Here is a 15,742-nt window from a genome sequence, read left to right as displayed (position 1 = left end):
CAGCCCTCCAAGACCCTGGACCTTCTCCTTCCCATACCCAATCCCGTGGGCCCATCCCTACCTCCCCTTTGCCGGCGCCCTCCCCCTCCAATCAGCCTTGCCCTTCTAGTCTCTATCCCCACCACGAGGTCACTGGTAGAGACGATGTCATGTGAATACATGTCCCATTTCCTCATGTGTCTCCTTGCTGGGATGCACAAATCGGGCTTTAAAGCTGTCAACTATAACAAAACTCAAAATTACTCAGTGTCCTAGTAAAAATCCAGCCACCTTCTTACAAGGCTTAAAAAGTCTGTCCAAAAATACATTAATCTAGACCTCACTTTGCCTGAGGGATGCCTCTTTTTACACACCCATTTTATTAGTCAATCAGCCCCAGACATTCAAAAAAATCTCCAAAAGTTAGAGGCGAGCCCCAAGATCCCCCAAAGTGAACTTATTCAGTTTGCCTTCCAAGTATACAACAACCAGCAAGAAAAACAGGAAAAAAAAAAAAACGAGAGGAAGAGAAAAAAGGAGCAACAGGAATGGAAAGACAGGCACTATCTTTTGCTGGCTAATACTCTGGGGAACTCCTCCAAGGGGAAAAATAAGCCTAAGGGCAAAGCCTCCACATTCAGGAGCCACTGGGCCCCTGTTTCTGGTGCAGTCAGGAGGCACATTGGGCAAAGCTCTGTCCAAACCCCTGCTTACCTCCTCCTTCTCTGTCAAAAGACAGGTCACTGGAAGGTTGACTGTCCAGCGGCCTCTAACTGGGGAACTAGACTGCCTACCCTGGCAGTGGATCTGGACATGGGTCTCTCAGTCCCAGACCTCCTTGGACTTTCCACCACCTGACGGAGCCCAGGTTCAGAAGCCCTGCTTCTCACCATCATGGCTGCAGAACCCAGGGTAAACATACTGGTGGCAGGTAAGCTTGCCTCCTTTATCCTTGATACAGGAGCTACATATTCTGTTCTGCCCAAATTTTGGGGGCTCCTAACTCTCTCTGTCATATTTGTTGTAGGAATAGACAGCAAGGTGACCCAACCCGTAAGTAACCCTCCTCTAATCTGTCTCATTGGGCATCAGGCATTCACCAGCTCCTTTCTAGTACTGGCCCACTGCCCAGCCCCACTTCTTGGACACGATCTTCTAACCAAACTGCACGCGTCTATATCTTTTGGTTGTTTTGACTCCATGCCCTCACCAAATAATCCCACCCCTCTCATTCTTTTAGGGCAGTCCCTTCACACTATCCCAGACACTCCCTTGCCATCTTGGCAAACAGCAGTAAATCCCAATGTCTGGGACACAAACAATCCTTCCATCACCTCCCATCATGCTCCAGTATCTGTAACCCTAAAAGATGCCTTCCATATCCCCAGCAAACCTCAATACCCATTAACCCCCTCAGCCTTAAATAGTCTGAAGCCTATTATATACCACCTGCTGGGAGCAGGTCTGCTTCGACCTGCCGCCTCTCCCGCCAGTTTCTCCATCCTAGTAGTAAAAAACCCCAATGGGTCTCACTATCTTGTACAATATCTATGTAAAATCAATGAGGCCACTGTCTCTATCAATCCATTGTCTCTAACCCTTACTCCCTCTTGTCACACATCCCACCTCAAACCTCCCACTTTACCATCCTGGATGTCAGAAATGTCTTCTTCACTAACTCACTCTCCCCAGCCTCCCAAGACCTCTTTGCCTTCACCTGGACCGACCCAACCATGAAAAGAACCACGCAACTGACATGGGCGGTCCTGCCTCAAGGGTTTCAAGACAGTCCCCACGTCTTTAGTCTAGCCTTAGCAGCCTACTTACAGCAGCTTGACCTCTCCCCAAGCATCCTCCTACAGTATGTGGACAATCTCCTCCTCTGCAGTCCATCTAAAAATCTTTCTCATCTCCATACTGCCCAACTCCTAAACTTTCTTGCCAGTTGGGGATACCACATGTCGCAAAACAAAGGCCAGTTCTCTCAAACTCAGGTCACATATCTCGGACTCTCCATCACCCCCACTCATAAATACCTAATCCAGAAATACAGGACCTAATAACTACTTTCCCCCTGCCCCATACTAAACAAGAACTCCTATCATTTTCAGGCCTCGGCAATTTTTGCAGAACTTAAACACCTAATTTTAAATCCCTTTCAAACCCAAATAAACCTCTTCTTTTATACACTGACATAAAAAATGGCTTTGCTCTCAGGCTGTTAACACAGCAATATGGGCCAGACTAATGGGTTATAGCCTATTTTTCCAAACCACTTAATTTCCCCTTCCTAGGATAGCCAACCTGCCTCCATGTTTTAGCAGTGGCAGCAATTCTCAGTCAAGAAACCCTTAAGTTAGTTCCCTTTGTCCAAGTAACAGTCCACTCCTCTCATACTATTTCTGGCCTACTAACCCACTGGGCCATTGCTACAACCTCCCCATTCCTAAATCAGTTCTTACACATCCAACTGCTTCAAAATCCTCAAATCTCCCTACATAAAACAGCTCTCCCCCTCAACCCTGCCTCATTACTTCCCCTCTCCCACTCCCACACCCATGCCCATGACTACACTCAACACCTCTCCTCCTTTTTACACCCCTTACCCAACATACAAGACACCCCTCTACCCCAGGTGAAATCCTGGTTTATAAATCAAAGCTCCTACAAGACTGGCCCAAAGGGAGAAGGATATGCCATCAGTACCCTCACCTCCATCATTGAGTCTGGACACTTGCCCTCCCATACGTCTTCCCAACAGGCATAATTTATTGCCCTAACGTGGGCCTTCATACTTGGAAAAAATTGTCAGGTCAATATATATAATAACTCTAAATATACCTATCACATCGTATATTCACACATATCAATTTACAAAAAAAAAAGGAGATATCTCACCTCTAAACACTCTCCCATCATCAACAAACATCTCATCCTCAAACTTTTTCAAATGGCTCAGCTCCTGAAAAAAGCAGCAATTATCCACTGCAAAGAACATCAAGCTCAAAAAAATCACAAAGCAGACACTGAGGCAAAAAAACAAGCCCATGCCTCCTCCACCCTCCTTACAATGCCTACCAAGTCACCCTCTTATGCAGAGAAGAAAGATACACCCTCGTTAAGCTTGGAGCAACCCAACAAAATAGGTAGTTTCATCTACATAGCCAAATAATTCTCCCCAATAATCATGCTCAACATATCCTCACCAAACTCCATAATCAATTTCACATAAATGCAAGACCACTACATGCTTTATTATCTTGAACCCACCATTACCCAGCTCATCTCCATCTGAGAAGGGACACAAGCAACACGGCCCAAATATTCCTCCACCCCCACTGAAAACCTGACAGTAAAAATCATCCAAACCCAACTGTCCTCTAAGTAAGCCTTCCACAGACCCTACTCTTTACTCATCTCATCTAGCAAAATCTTTTATTATATGAAAAGCGCCCCCTCCCCAAGACTACCTCTCAGTTTTTAGGATGTGTCTCAGATACATAATTGCAGGGCACTCTCAGTGACTACACCCCTGATAAAATTTACTTTTACACTTTCATCCTAGTTCTATCCCTTGCTGACTTACTCGAATCACCGTAACCATGCTGACTCCCCTCACAATTATGGTTATCGCCCTTCTAACCTTTGCCACCTCATATCAACATCCTCTAGCCCCCACAGTACAATGATCGTGCACTAAACCAAAAAAGCCAACTGCTGGATCTGCCCCTACTCCTCCGACCACCCAGACACTGAGATAACCGCCTTCCCACCCAATCTCACCACCTTGTATAACCTTACTGCCCATTTTTTTCCATCCCCCTACTACACAGGTTTGGCAGATCTCCCTGGAATGACCAAGCCAGCAGCTACCGTCACTCATATTATAGGTTCTGCCACTCTCTGCATCCGCTTCAGATATGTCAATGACACCCACATTCAGCCTCGCTCCTTAGCCGCATTCAACCCTTCCCTTCTCTGCAACCATACCCTAGACCTAGCCTTCTTACACTATCAAGGCCAACCAAGAACTCCTATTCGTCCTTACATATTAGCCCAAATTCATAATCATATCAACACTTCAAATTTTCCTTCTTCCCCTACATGATCACAGATTTTTTATTTAACCAATACAGCCAAACATATCTTCACAAAATCTTTCATAATGTTTAGTGCCAGTCAATAAAAAATAAAATTCACCCCCGTTACATTGCCGTCACCAAAGCAAAATATAGCACTGCTATTTCCCTTCAAGGGACGGGATATCACTTTCTATGTAGCACGCAAGCATACCTAATAATTCCTTCTTACTAGACTAACACCTGCATGATAGTCGCTCTAATACTAAATGCCTCTATACTAAGACCCCAGCAAATAGCCACTTCTGAAGCAATCCCCAACCTTGGCTCCTTCCTCAAGACTTACATCTAGTCCCACCCCCAACACAAACAAGACCAGCAGTAGTCTGAGTTTGGCAGACATGCATACAGCAACCCTATCCTTAAACAACCAGAAATAGGGCACTCCATATATAAAAGCTTCCTCTAGTTTGAAAAATACCCCAATTAAAAAAAATCAATACTAAATCTCTCTTAATCCCTTCAAAAAACTTGAAATGCGACCCTCAAGCTCTAAAAAAAAAAAAAAAAAAAAAAAAAACCAGCAAAAATCCCTAAACAGCCTAGCAGACATAGTTCTCCAAAACAGGAGGGCCCTAGACATCCTCACAGCCAAAGCAGGGGAACCTGCACCATACTAAATGAAACTTGCTGTTTTTTACATTAACAATACAGGCATAATAGAAGAAAATTTACAAGTACTTAAAAAACACATTAACATTATTGCCCAAGCTAGGGAACAAGCATATGGAAAATCCTCGTTTGGAACCTTCCTCTCATACGTCTCCTCTCCCTTCACTTCCTAGTGCCTCTCTTAACCCCACTGCTTCTCCTCCTATTATTCCTCACCCTTAGCCCTTGCTCCCTCAAATTGCTAATTAACTTTATTCAAAAAATAGTTCAATCTATAATAGCCTCTACTGTCCATAATATACTTTTATTAAGATTTTTCAGATATCAACCCGTAGCAAGAGACAACCCCCAAGCCAGCAGTCAACCCCTACCCATCACCCTAACTCTGCAGGAAGTCATTATAGAAGAGAGATTCAATGACCCCTCTCCCAACTGGTCTCTGCCACACAAAACCACTCTGACACCCCCCAGAAAAACACACACCACCCCTCATATCCTTTTATTAAAACAAAAAGGAGAGAATGACAGCCTCAATTACCATGCCCTGCCCCCACCCACCTGCAACTGCTTGGGAGATAACAATATTTTGGGTTGGGAGTTCCCTGCCTATAGTGGCCTAGAAGATAGCAGGATGCATGAAGCTGAGCTGCATTTGGCCTTGATCGGCCTGTAATATTTGCAGCTGCAAGATAACCAAAAATGAGAACTAAATTCAATAGTTCCTTTTTTCTTCCCCCTATAAAGCAACCCCCTCCTTCCCTAGGAGTCCAGAGTCAGAGCCACCTGTGTCACGGCTCCCTCCCTGCTTGCTGATTCTCCCAATAAACTTATTTTTTCCTGCTTGCTGCATCTTAATGACCTTCTGAGCAACTCTGTTCTTATAGATGTCATATAGCTCTGACCCATGGTTGGTCATCATCATGAAGAACTTCAGATTCTTTTGTAAAAGGGAATCAAGATGCTTCTGTCAGTAGCCACTTCTATTTGGAGTCAGTGCAACTCCAGAAAGTCCTTCTGAGACAGCCAATGATGGCAAAAATTATTGGTCCCCAGGTGTTAGTGTAAAAGACAGTTTACCAAATGATTGCTATGCTGGAGGCTTTGGGGTTCCAGTTCCCAATGATACAAAAATACTGTAATTATTTATAATATATTATGTCAGTAGAAACTTGGGAAATTCTTCAGGTGGCTAGAAAGCAGGCCTGGAACTTTAAGTAACAAATGTTTGAATGGATTCAAGCATTCTGAGTTTTCCTGTGCTTAATATGTTACATTGCTATGTCGATATGTAATGTCACAGATGGTAATATTAGTCATGAAAGAACAAAGAAGCCAAGTTCATAGCCAAATGAAAGTTAAAAGGAGGGTACAAAAAGTGAACTTACCCCACACACAGGTTTTTCTTATTGAAAATGTCTTAAACACCATTAAACACCTTCCCAAGATCCATGTGTTGGCACAAGCACATGGGGAAGACTGTAAATCTCCCAACTGGCTTAGCTCCCACTCAAGAACTAAAGCAAGGAGTGTGGTGAAATCAAATTCAGCACTGAATGGATGATCCTAATTTAACAATGGGCAACTTGCCCACAAATTCTCATGCAAACCAGTGGTGGCTTCCTCTTTTTTTAATTAACTACACAGCCTTTCCAACCAGAAGATTTAAATGTTTACTTCTGTTTGCTTTGCGTCATTTGCTTTTCTTTTGATTTTAAGAGGAAATTAACCCCTTAGGCTTAGAAGGATAGCCTTTCTGAAGAAACAGACATAATTGGGAAAAAAAATGTACAAAGTTAAGCTCTCCATTCACTGTACATATTTTTGTCCAGCTAAATAAGATGACAGGTATTTTGAACGATAATGATAGTAATTTATAAATAAAAGAGCCAATGTTCCTCAGAAAGCTAGACAGGATGTAGAGAGCAAAATCTATAGTCAAATAATGGTGTTATTACGAAGAAGAAGAAAGGAGGAGAGGTAGGGGGAGGAGGAGGGGGAGGGGGAGGAAGAAGAGGAGGAAGAAAGAAAATCTTTAAACCCCTAGGATGAAAGAGCAGATTAGATTTGAGTTTTGTAGAAAAACATGAAAGGTAAATTCCTTTTGCACTTGAGAAATTACACAGAATTCTTCTCCCTCTCACTTTTTAGATAAAATGTAGGTGGTAAAGAAAGAGGAGAATTATCTCACTATTCAGTACATCTATTGTTGATTCATTTTGATAGATGCATTCTCCCTGTCTTGGGCACCTGGGCTGTGACTAAGAGAGGGCATGGTAGCTGATTCTGACTACAGAAGCTATATTTGGAGTCTGTAGCAACAGAGAAGGAGAAGTGCTGGCTGGCTTGGGTACTCTAAATGGTTATGTAGTACAGGATAATTAGATGAAATGGTACACGGAAAAAATTTGTTAGAGTTACCAAAAATAATTTCTAACGAGAAGCCTGTTGTGCTCTGAAGTAGTCAAAGGGATGCAATGAATATTTCATTTCTTGAAACATTTAACAGAGAAAGGGAGGCAGGAATAGAAAGTATATCTTAGAGCTATTTTCTATTGGATAAGAGTGGAGATCATCCATCTTCCCGGACTTTATTTCTGCGTAAGATAACAAGGTAGAGAGAGGGACATTACAGACACCATAAACCACATCATCATAAGAGATCAGATTTTCAGATGTGAACTGTAGAGATAAATCTTACTTCTGTGCCTTATGTAGTGGAAAAACAAATGTTCTTGACTTTTTCTGCTGCTTAACCTTCCCTTATCAGATCGTTCTGCTGCAAATGCTAAAGGTATTTCTAGTACTAGAAAAATAAGCAGTGAATTTTGAGTTTACTGATATTGAGCACAGATAGTTTATGGAGCATAAAAGAATAACACTCATGAAGTTTTGAGAATAAAAGTGGTTTAGTGGCCTTTGGTCATGAGAAAAGGGATACCTAAAGACAAGGTACCAATCCAGAGGAAGAAAGAGAACATGGATTTTGTGATCTGGTTCTGTTCAACCACAAAACTATCAATTAGTTAAATCAGCCTTTATACGTTATGGTTCATTTGACTAAATGTTTTTTGTTTGTTTGCTTGTTTACCTTTTAACTGGTTGTTTGGCTTTTACTTTAACTGTCACTGATGTGACTACTTAAGAGATTAGCTCAGTCATCTCTCTGTGTATTACAGAGCACTTTCAAATTTGAATATGCATAAAATCACCTGTAGAGATTTCGCTAAATTGAAATTCTGATTCAGTAGGTCTGGGGATGTAGTCTGAGATAATGCATTTCTAACAAGCTTTCATGTGATAATGATACAGCCAGTCCATGGACCACACTTTTAGTAGTAAGGTATTGCATCACTGCCTGCTCATAATCCCACATTCTTCTGTGGACGCAAACTTGTAAAAGGTATCTTTCTGTTTAATATATGAATTATGAATTACATGTTATCTTTCATTATTTTTCATTATGTTTTACAGTTCTCTTGAATTTCCAGAGCTATATAAAAACTCAGATGACATATTATAAAATTATTTAAAGCCAGTGGTCACCAACACTGGCTGCACATTAGAATCACCTGGAGACATTTTGGAAAATAAAACGTCCAGCCAATAATCAAAGCCAATTCAAAATTTCTAAAAGTCAGGTCAAGACATCATTTTTCTCCCTATCTTTTTATTGAAAGCCTTTTAAATTCAACAGAGTAGTTGAAAGAATAGTATACTGATTACCCATACACCCATTAACCTAGATCTAACAACTGTTAACAATTTTTTTCTTTTCTTTTCTTCCTTCTTTTATTTTTTGGTTTTTCAATTAGAGTTGTCTCATTTTTCACCCATTACTCGCCCCACCCAGCCCATCCCTTCTCCCACAATCATCCCTCCCCGTTGTCCATGTCCATGAGTCATTTATAAACGTTCCTTGATTAGACCCTTCCCTTACTTATCCCTCTTCTCTCCCTCCCCTCTCCCCCTACTGACTACTATTCTAATCTTTGTCCTATTTAGTTCGTTTGTTTGTGTTGCTCTTTAGTTTCCTGTATTAGGTGATATCATATGGTATTTTTCTTTCTTTGCCTGGCTTATTTCACTAACCATAATTCTCTCTAATTCCATCCATGTTGTTGCAAATGGCAGGAGTTCCTTCTTTCTTTCTGCTACATAGTATTCCATTGTGTAAATGTACCACTGTTTTTTTATCCACTCATCTACAGATGGGCACTTAGGCTGTTTCCAGCACTTAGCTATTGTAAACAGGGCTGCTATGAACATAGGGGTGCATAAGTTTTTTTGAATTAGGGTTTTAGGATTTCTCAGGTGTAATCCTAGGAGTGGGATCGCTGGTTCAAAAGGCAATTCCATTTTTAGTTTTTTGAGGTAATTCCATACCGTTATCCATAGTGGCTGCACCAGTCTGCATTCCCACCAACAACAGTGCAGTAGGGTTCTTGTTTCTCCACATCCTCGTCAGCATTTGTTGTTTGTTGATTTGTTGATGATGGCCATTGTGACTGGTGTAAAGTGGTATCTCATTGTGGCTTTTACTTGCATCTCTCTGATGGCCAGTGATGTTGAGCATTTTTTCATGTGTCTATGGACCTTCTGTATGTCTTTTTCAGAGAAGTGTTTGTTCAGTTCCTTTGCCCATTTTTTAATTGGGTTGTTTGTTTTCTTGATGTTGAGTCATATAAGCTCTTTATATATTTTGAAGATCAGTCCCCTGTCTGTGATGTCATTGGCAAATATGTTTTCCCATATGGTTGGTTTCCTTTTCATCTTGCTGATGTTTTTTTTTGCTGAGCAGAAACACTTTAGTTTGATGTAGTCCCGTTTGTTTATTTTTTCCTTTATTTCTCTTGCCTTTAGGAGATGTATCCATGAAGATGTTGTTACGTGGAATATCTGAAATTTTCCTGCCTATGTTTTCCTCCAGGACTTTTATGGTGTCACGGCTTACATTTAAGTCTTTAATCCATCTTGAGTTCAATCTTGTGTGTGGTGTAAGTTGGTGGTCTAGTTTCATTTTTTTGCAAGTCCCTGTCCAGTTCTCCCAACACCATTTGTTAAAGAGGCTCTTCTCACTCCATTTTATGTTCCTTCCTCCTTTATCAAATATAAGTTGACCATAGGGGCCTGGGTTTATTTCTGGGCTCTCTATTCTATTCCACTGATCTATATGTCTGTTCTTATACCAGTACCAGACTATTTTGATCACAGTGGCTTTGTAGTATTGTTTGATGTCTTGTACTGTGATTCCTCCAGCTGTGTTCTTCTGTTTCAAGATTGCTTTTGCTATTCGGGGTCTTTTTTGGTTCCATATGAATTTTTGAAGTATTTGTTCTAGGTCAGTGAAATATGTCATTGGTATTTTAATAGAGATTGCATTGAATCTGTAAATTGCTTTGGGTAGTATGGCCATTTTGATGATGTTGATTCTTCCCATGCAAGAATATGGTATTTGCTTCCATTTATTTGTATCTTCCTTAATTTCTTTCTTCATTGTTGCATAATTTTCAGTTATAGGTCTTTTATCTCTTCAGTTAAGTTTACTCCTAGGTACTTTATTTTTCTTGTTGCTATAGTAAATGGTATTTTTTTTTTGCATCTGTCTCTGATATTTTATTGTTGGTGTACAGAAATGCCTTAGATTTCTGTATATTTATTTTGTACCATGCTATTTTGCCAAATTCACTTATTATATCGAGTAGTCTTTTAGTGGAGTGTATAGGGTTTTCTAGGTATACTATCATGTCATCTGCAAATAGTGATAGTTTTACTTCTTCTTTCCCAATTTGGATGTCTTTTATTTCTTTTTCTTGTCTGATTGCTGTGGCTAGGACTTACAACACTATGTTGAATAGAAATGGAGAGAGTGGACAGCCTTGTCTAGTTCCTGATTTCAGGGGGAATGCTTTCAGTTTTTGTCCATTGAGTATGATGTTGGCTTCAGGCTTCTCATATATAACCTTAATTATGCTAAGGTATGCTCCCTCTATTCGCATTTTGCTGAGTGTTTTCATCATAAATGGGTGTTGTACTTTATCAAATGCTTTTTCTGCATCTATAAATATGATCATGTGATTTTTGTCTTTCATTTTGTTTAGGTGATGCATTATATTTGTTGATTTGCAGATATTAAACCATCCTTGCATCCCTGGGATGAATCCCACTTGATCATGGTGTATGATCTTTTTGATGTATTGCTGGATCCCGTTTGCCAATATTTTATTGAGGATTTTAGCATCTATATTCATGAGTGATATTGGCCTGTAGTTTTCTTTCTTTGTTGTGTCTTGAGCTGGTTTTGGAATTAGGGTGATACTGGCTTCATAGAAAGAGTTTGAGATTTCTCCCTCTTCTTCAATTTTTTGGAATAGTTTGAGGAGGGTAGGAGTTTGTTCTTCCCTAAATGTTTTGTAAAATTCACCTGTGAAGCCATCCGGTCCAGGGCTTTTGTGTGCAGGAAGATTTTTGATTACTCTTCCAATTTCCTTCTTTGTTATTGGTCTGTTGAGACTTTCCACTTCTTCTTGATTTAGTTTTGGAAGGTTATATGTTTCTAGAAATGTGTCCATTTATTCTACGTTACAGTTCTTTGTAGTAATCTATTACAATTGTTTGTATTTCTGAGGTATCAGTCGTGATTTCTCCTCTTTCATTTCTGATTTTGTTTATTTGGGTCTTCTCTCTTTTTTTCTTGATGAGCCTGGCTAGAGGTTTGTCGATTTTGTTTATTTTTTCAAAGAACCAGCTCCTAGTTTTGTTGATTTTTTGGATTGTTTGTTTAGTCTCTATGTCGTTTAATTCTGCTTTGATCTTGATGATTTCCTTTCTTCTTCTTGCCCTAGGCTTTGTTGTTGTTATTGTTGTTCTAGTTCTCATAGCTTTAGCATTAGATTTTTTATTTGAGATTTTTCCATCCTTTTCAGATATGCCTGTATTGCTATGAACTTCCCTCTTAGGACTGCTTTTGTTGTGTCCCATAGGTTTTGGGCTGTTGTGTGTTCATTGTCATTAGTTTCTAGAAATTTCTTGATTTCTTCTTTGATGTCATTGTTAACCCATTCATTATTTAATAGCGTGTTATTCATTCTCTATGAATTTGAGTGTCTTTGATTTTTTTCTCTGAGGTTTATTTTTAGTTTCAAGGCATTGTGGTCTGAAAAGATGCTTGATATGTTGAGGCTTGTTTTGTGTCCTATCATGTGGTCTATCTTTGAAAATGTCCCATGTGCATTTGAAAAAAATGTATATTTTGCTTCTTTGAGGTGAAAAGTTCTATATATATCAGTTAAGTCCATGTGGTTTAGTGCATTGTTCAATGCCTGTATATCCTTGGTGTTTCTTTGCTTTGATGATCTGTCTATTGTTGATAATGGAGTGTTGAAGTCCCCTACTGTGAGTGTGTTGTTGTTAATGTCCTTCTTGTGGTCTTCTAGTATTTGCTTTATGTATTTGGGTGCTCCTATGTTGGGTGCACATATGTTTATCAGTGTTATATTTTCTTGATGGATTGTTCCTTTAAGTATTATGAAATGTCCTTCTTTGTCTCTTTTTATTGTCCTTGCTTTGAAATCCGTTTTCTCTGATATGAGGACTGCTACCCCAGCTTTTTTTCCGGTCCGCTTGCTTGGAATACTTTTTTATATACCTTTACTTTCAGTCTATGTAAGTCTTTTGTTTTGAGGTGCGTTTCTTGTAGACAGGAAATATGTGGGTCCTGTTTTCTTATCCATTCCATTACCCTATGTCTTTTAATTGGAGCGTTTAATCTTTTTACATTTAAGGTTATTATTGACATGTATTTATTTATTTATTTCCTTTTGTATCTCTGTTCCTCTACTCCTTTTTTTGTTTTTTCTCTTCCTTTTTCTTAGAATATTCCCTTTAGCATCTCTTGCAATGCTGGTTTGGTGGAAATGTATTCTTTTAGTCTTCCTTTGTCTGAGAAACTCCTTATTTCACCTTCCATTTTGAATGAGAGCCTTGCTGGGTAGAGTATTCTTGATTGTAGGCCTTTGTTTTTTATTGCTTGAAATATTTTTCACCATTCCCTTCTGGCTTGTAGTGTTTCTGTTGAGAAATCGGTCGATAGCCTTATCGGAGCTCCCTTGTAAGCTATTTGCTGTTTTTCTCTTGCTGCTTTTAGGATTCTCTCTTTGTCTTGGAATGTTGCCATTTTAACCATGATGTGCCTTGGAGTGGGTTTTTGGGGGTTCCGCTTTATTGGAACTCTCTGTGCTTCATGGACTTGCATAACTTTTTCTCTCATCAGGTTGGGAAAACTTTCTGTCACTATTTCTCCTATCAGTTTATCTATTCCTTGTTCTTCTGATCCCTCTTTAATTCTGATTACTCTTATATTGTTCTTCCTTATGCTATCCTGTAACTCCCTTACTTCTTCCTCATACTTTTAAAATCTTTTTTCATTTTGCTGTATTGTCTGGGAGTTTTTCTCTACATTATCTTCTAACTCACTAATCCGATCCTTTGCTTCGTTTAGTCTGCTTTTGACTGATTCCACTGTGTTTTTCAGTTCAGAGATTGCATTCTTCATTTCTTCCTGGTTCTTGTTGATAGTCTCTATGTCTTTTTTTATGCTGGTGTAGTTCTCTGTAAGGTCCCTGTAATTTTCTTGGAGCTGTTGGTAACTTCCTTGGAGGCTGTCATAGTTGTTTTTAAGGTTGTCGAGTATATTGAGCTTCTTCACCACCATTGTTTTGAATTTCATGTCTGACATTTGGGCTATGTCTATTCCATCTACCTCTCTTTCCGGGGATTCCTCTTTTCTTTTCGTTGAGATGTTGTTTCTGTGTCTTACCATGTTGGATTCTTCTTGTTTGTTTTTGTTATTTGGATTTGTCTGCTTTGCCTTCCCACCTTTGTGGTATGAGATTCTTTATGGCAGATCTGGGGGTTTCAGTGGTGCAGTCTCTTTGCTCTCCTGAGCCTAATGTTCTTGGGGTACCTTTTATGTCATTTGTTTATGCTGTCTGGTTATATTTCAGATGCTTTTTGTTAGGATCTTCCTTCTGGCTAGTTGATTGAGAGTCACTCTATCCACTTTATCTTGAATTCTTTTGTGGAGATGTCAGTTCAGCCTTTGTGTGTTGTCTTGTTTTTCTGTATTTTCAGCTGGTCTAAAGAGGTGGGTCAGAGGTTCCTATTCCTTGCAGCAGTTGGCCCCCAAACAGCCTGTTCCTTTGGTGCCTGTTAGAGCTAGCCAAGGTGTCCTTGCAGGCACGCCTCTGAACTGGTAAGGCGGCCCGAGAGCTTGCTTCAGGCCTGTTGCGCAGTGCTCTGGGAGTTTCCCCAGGTGGCCGGAGAGCTAGCCTCAGGCCTGCCGCACTGTGCTCCAGGAGTTGGTCTTTCGCCTGCCAGTGCTGGGCCCCAGACACTTGTGCACAGTGGAAGTGAGCGATTGGTGCTTATTGATGTCGGCGAGGTGTTTTAGCTCTCGAGCGCCTGTGCTAGCCCAAGGCAGCCGGGGAGCTAGCCTCAGGCCTACCATGCAGCGCTCGGGGTGTTGGTCTCTTGCCTCTTAGGGTGGGGCCTTGAACACTTTTGCTCAGTAGAAGTGAGTGCCTGTGAGTCGCTGCTGCCTGCTCCTTCGGTGCCGCAGCCGCCCACCTTTCCGACAGCCACCCACCGTTCCCGCACCCGCCTGGGTGGGCACAAGCAGAACCTGAGCAAATGCGTTGTGCTCCGGCCTGGCACTTGGGCCTGGTGCCCACTGGAGCTGGCCAGGGGCAACTGCGCACAGTCTTCTGCGTACCCAGTGGGCCCTCCCTGCGCCCATGGGAGCACTGATCTTATGTCTGTTGGGGTGTGTCCAAGGGGCACCTGGACTCGAGGCCATGCGCACCTGGGCCAGTGAATGAGGGCAGTTCCCTATGCGTACCCGCGACCCAAGTGGAGGGTTGGGGAGTGGGCAAGTGCACTTCTGCGCCTGTGCTCCTCAAGTATGTCCTATCACCCCCAAACTTTCCCCCTCTCTCCGCAGTTCACGAGAGAAAAATACAAAGGAAAAATTACGATTTCACTTGCTCAACAGCATGCTGTCTCCCGCTTTCCAGTGCCAATGCTGCCTGGTCGAGTCCCGTCTCTCAACTGTTAACATTTTACCATAATTTTTTAACTATATGTTTTTGCAAAAGGAAGTCTGTGGTTCTTAGCCAGGGGATATTTGGCCCTCTAGGGAACATTTAGATATTCTTGGCTGTCACAACTTTGGGAGGGAGAAATATGTGATACTAATATCTAGAAGGTGGAGGCTAGGGAGCCTGTTAAACATACTATAATACACAGGACAATCCCCCACTGAAAAGAATTATCCAGACCAAAATATCAATGGTGGCTAAGTTGAGAAATGTTGATCTAAATGTGATTCATACTGAACCATTTTGGAAGTGCTTTGAACACATCTTCACTTTTCACTCCTGAATATTTCAGCATCTCCAAAAATGATGTTCTCTGACATAACCACCATATCTATATTACACTGAAGAGGAAGAACAATGATTCCTTAATATTTCCTATTAGTGAGTCCATAGTCAACTTTTCTCAGTTGTACCCTAAATGATTTTTATGGTTTTTTGAACCACAACTCAATTCAGATTTGTGTGTTGCATTTGTTTTATTTTTTATGCTTAAAATCTAGATCAGTTTCCTAAACATTTTTTTTTTGAAGAAATCAATTCAACTATCCTACATTATGGGTGTAATTGAATTGTTTCCTTTTGTTTCATTACTTAACTTGCCTTTGCTATTCCTTTTATTCCCTGTGAAGATGTTAGATGTGTATAAAGGCTTCATTACATTCAAATAAAATATGTTAATAAGAATATTTAGGGTGACCCTATGTACCTAATATTGCATCATAGCAGGAGCTACATAATTCCTGGTTTTCTCTCTAGTAGCATTGCTATAATAGATCATTTGGTTCGAGTCCATTATGTTAAGGTCCATTTTCTCACTTGTGATCAGCAAATTATCTTTGGGATAATTCTTTGGCACTT

The sequence above is a fragment of the Furipterus horrens genome, unplaced genomic scaffold, assembly GCF_987537825.1.
Source record: "Furipterus horrens unplaced genomic scaffold, mFurHor1.1.pri manual_scaffold_9, whole genome shotgun sequence".
NCBI lineage: Eukaryota > Metazoa > Chordata > Mammalia > Chiroptera > Furipteridae > Furipterus > Furipterus horrens.
This window is presented reverse-complemented; position numbering follows the sequence as displayed.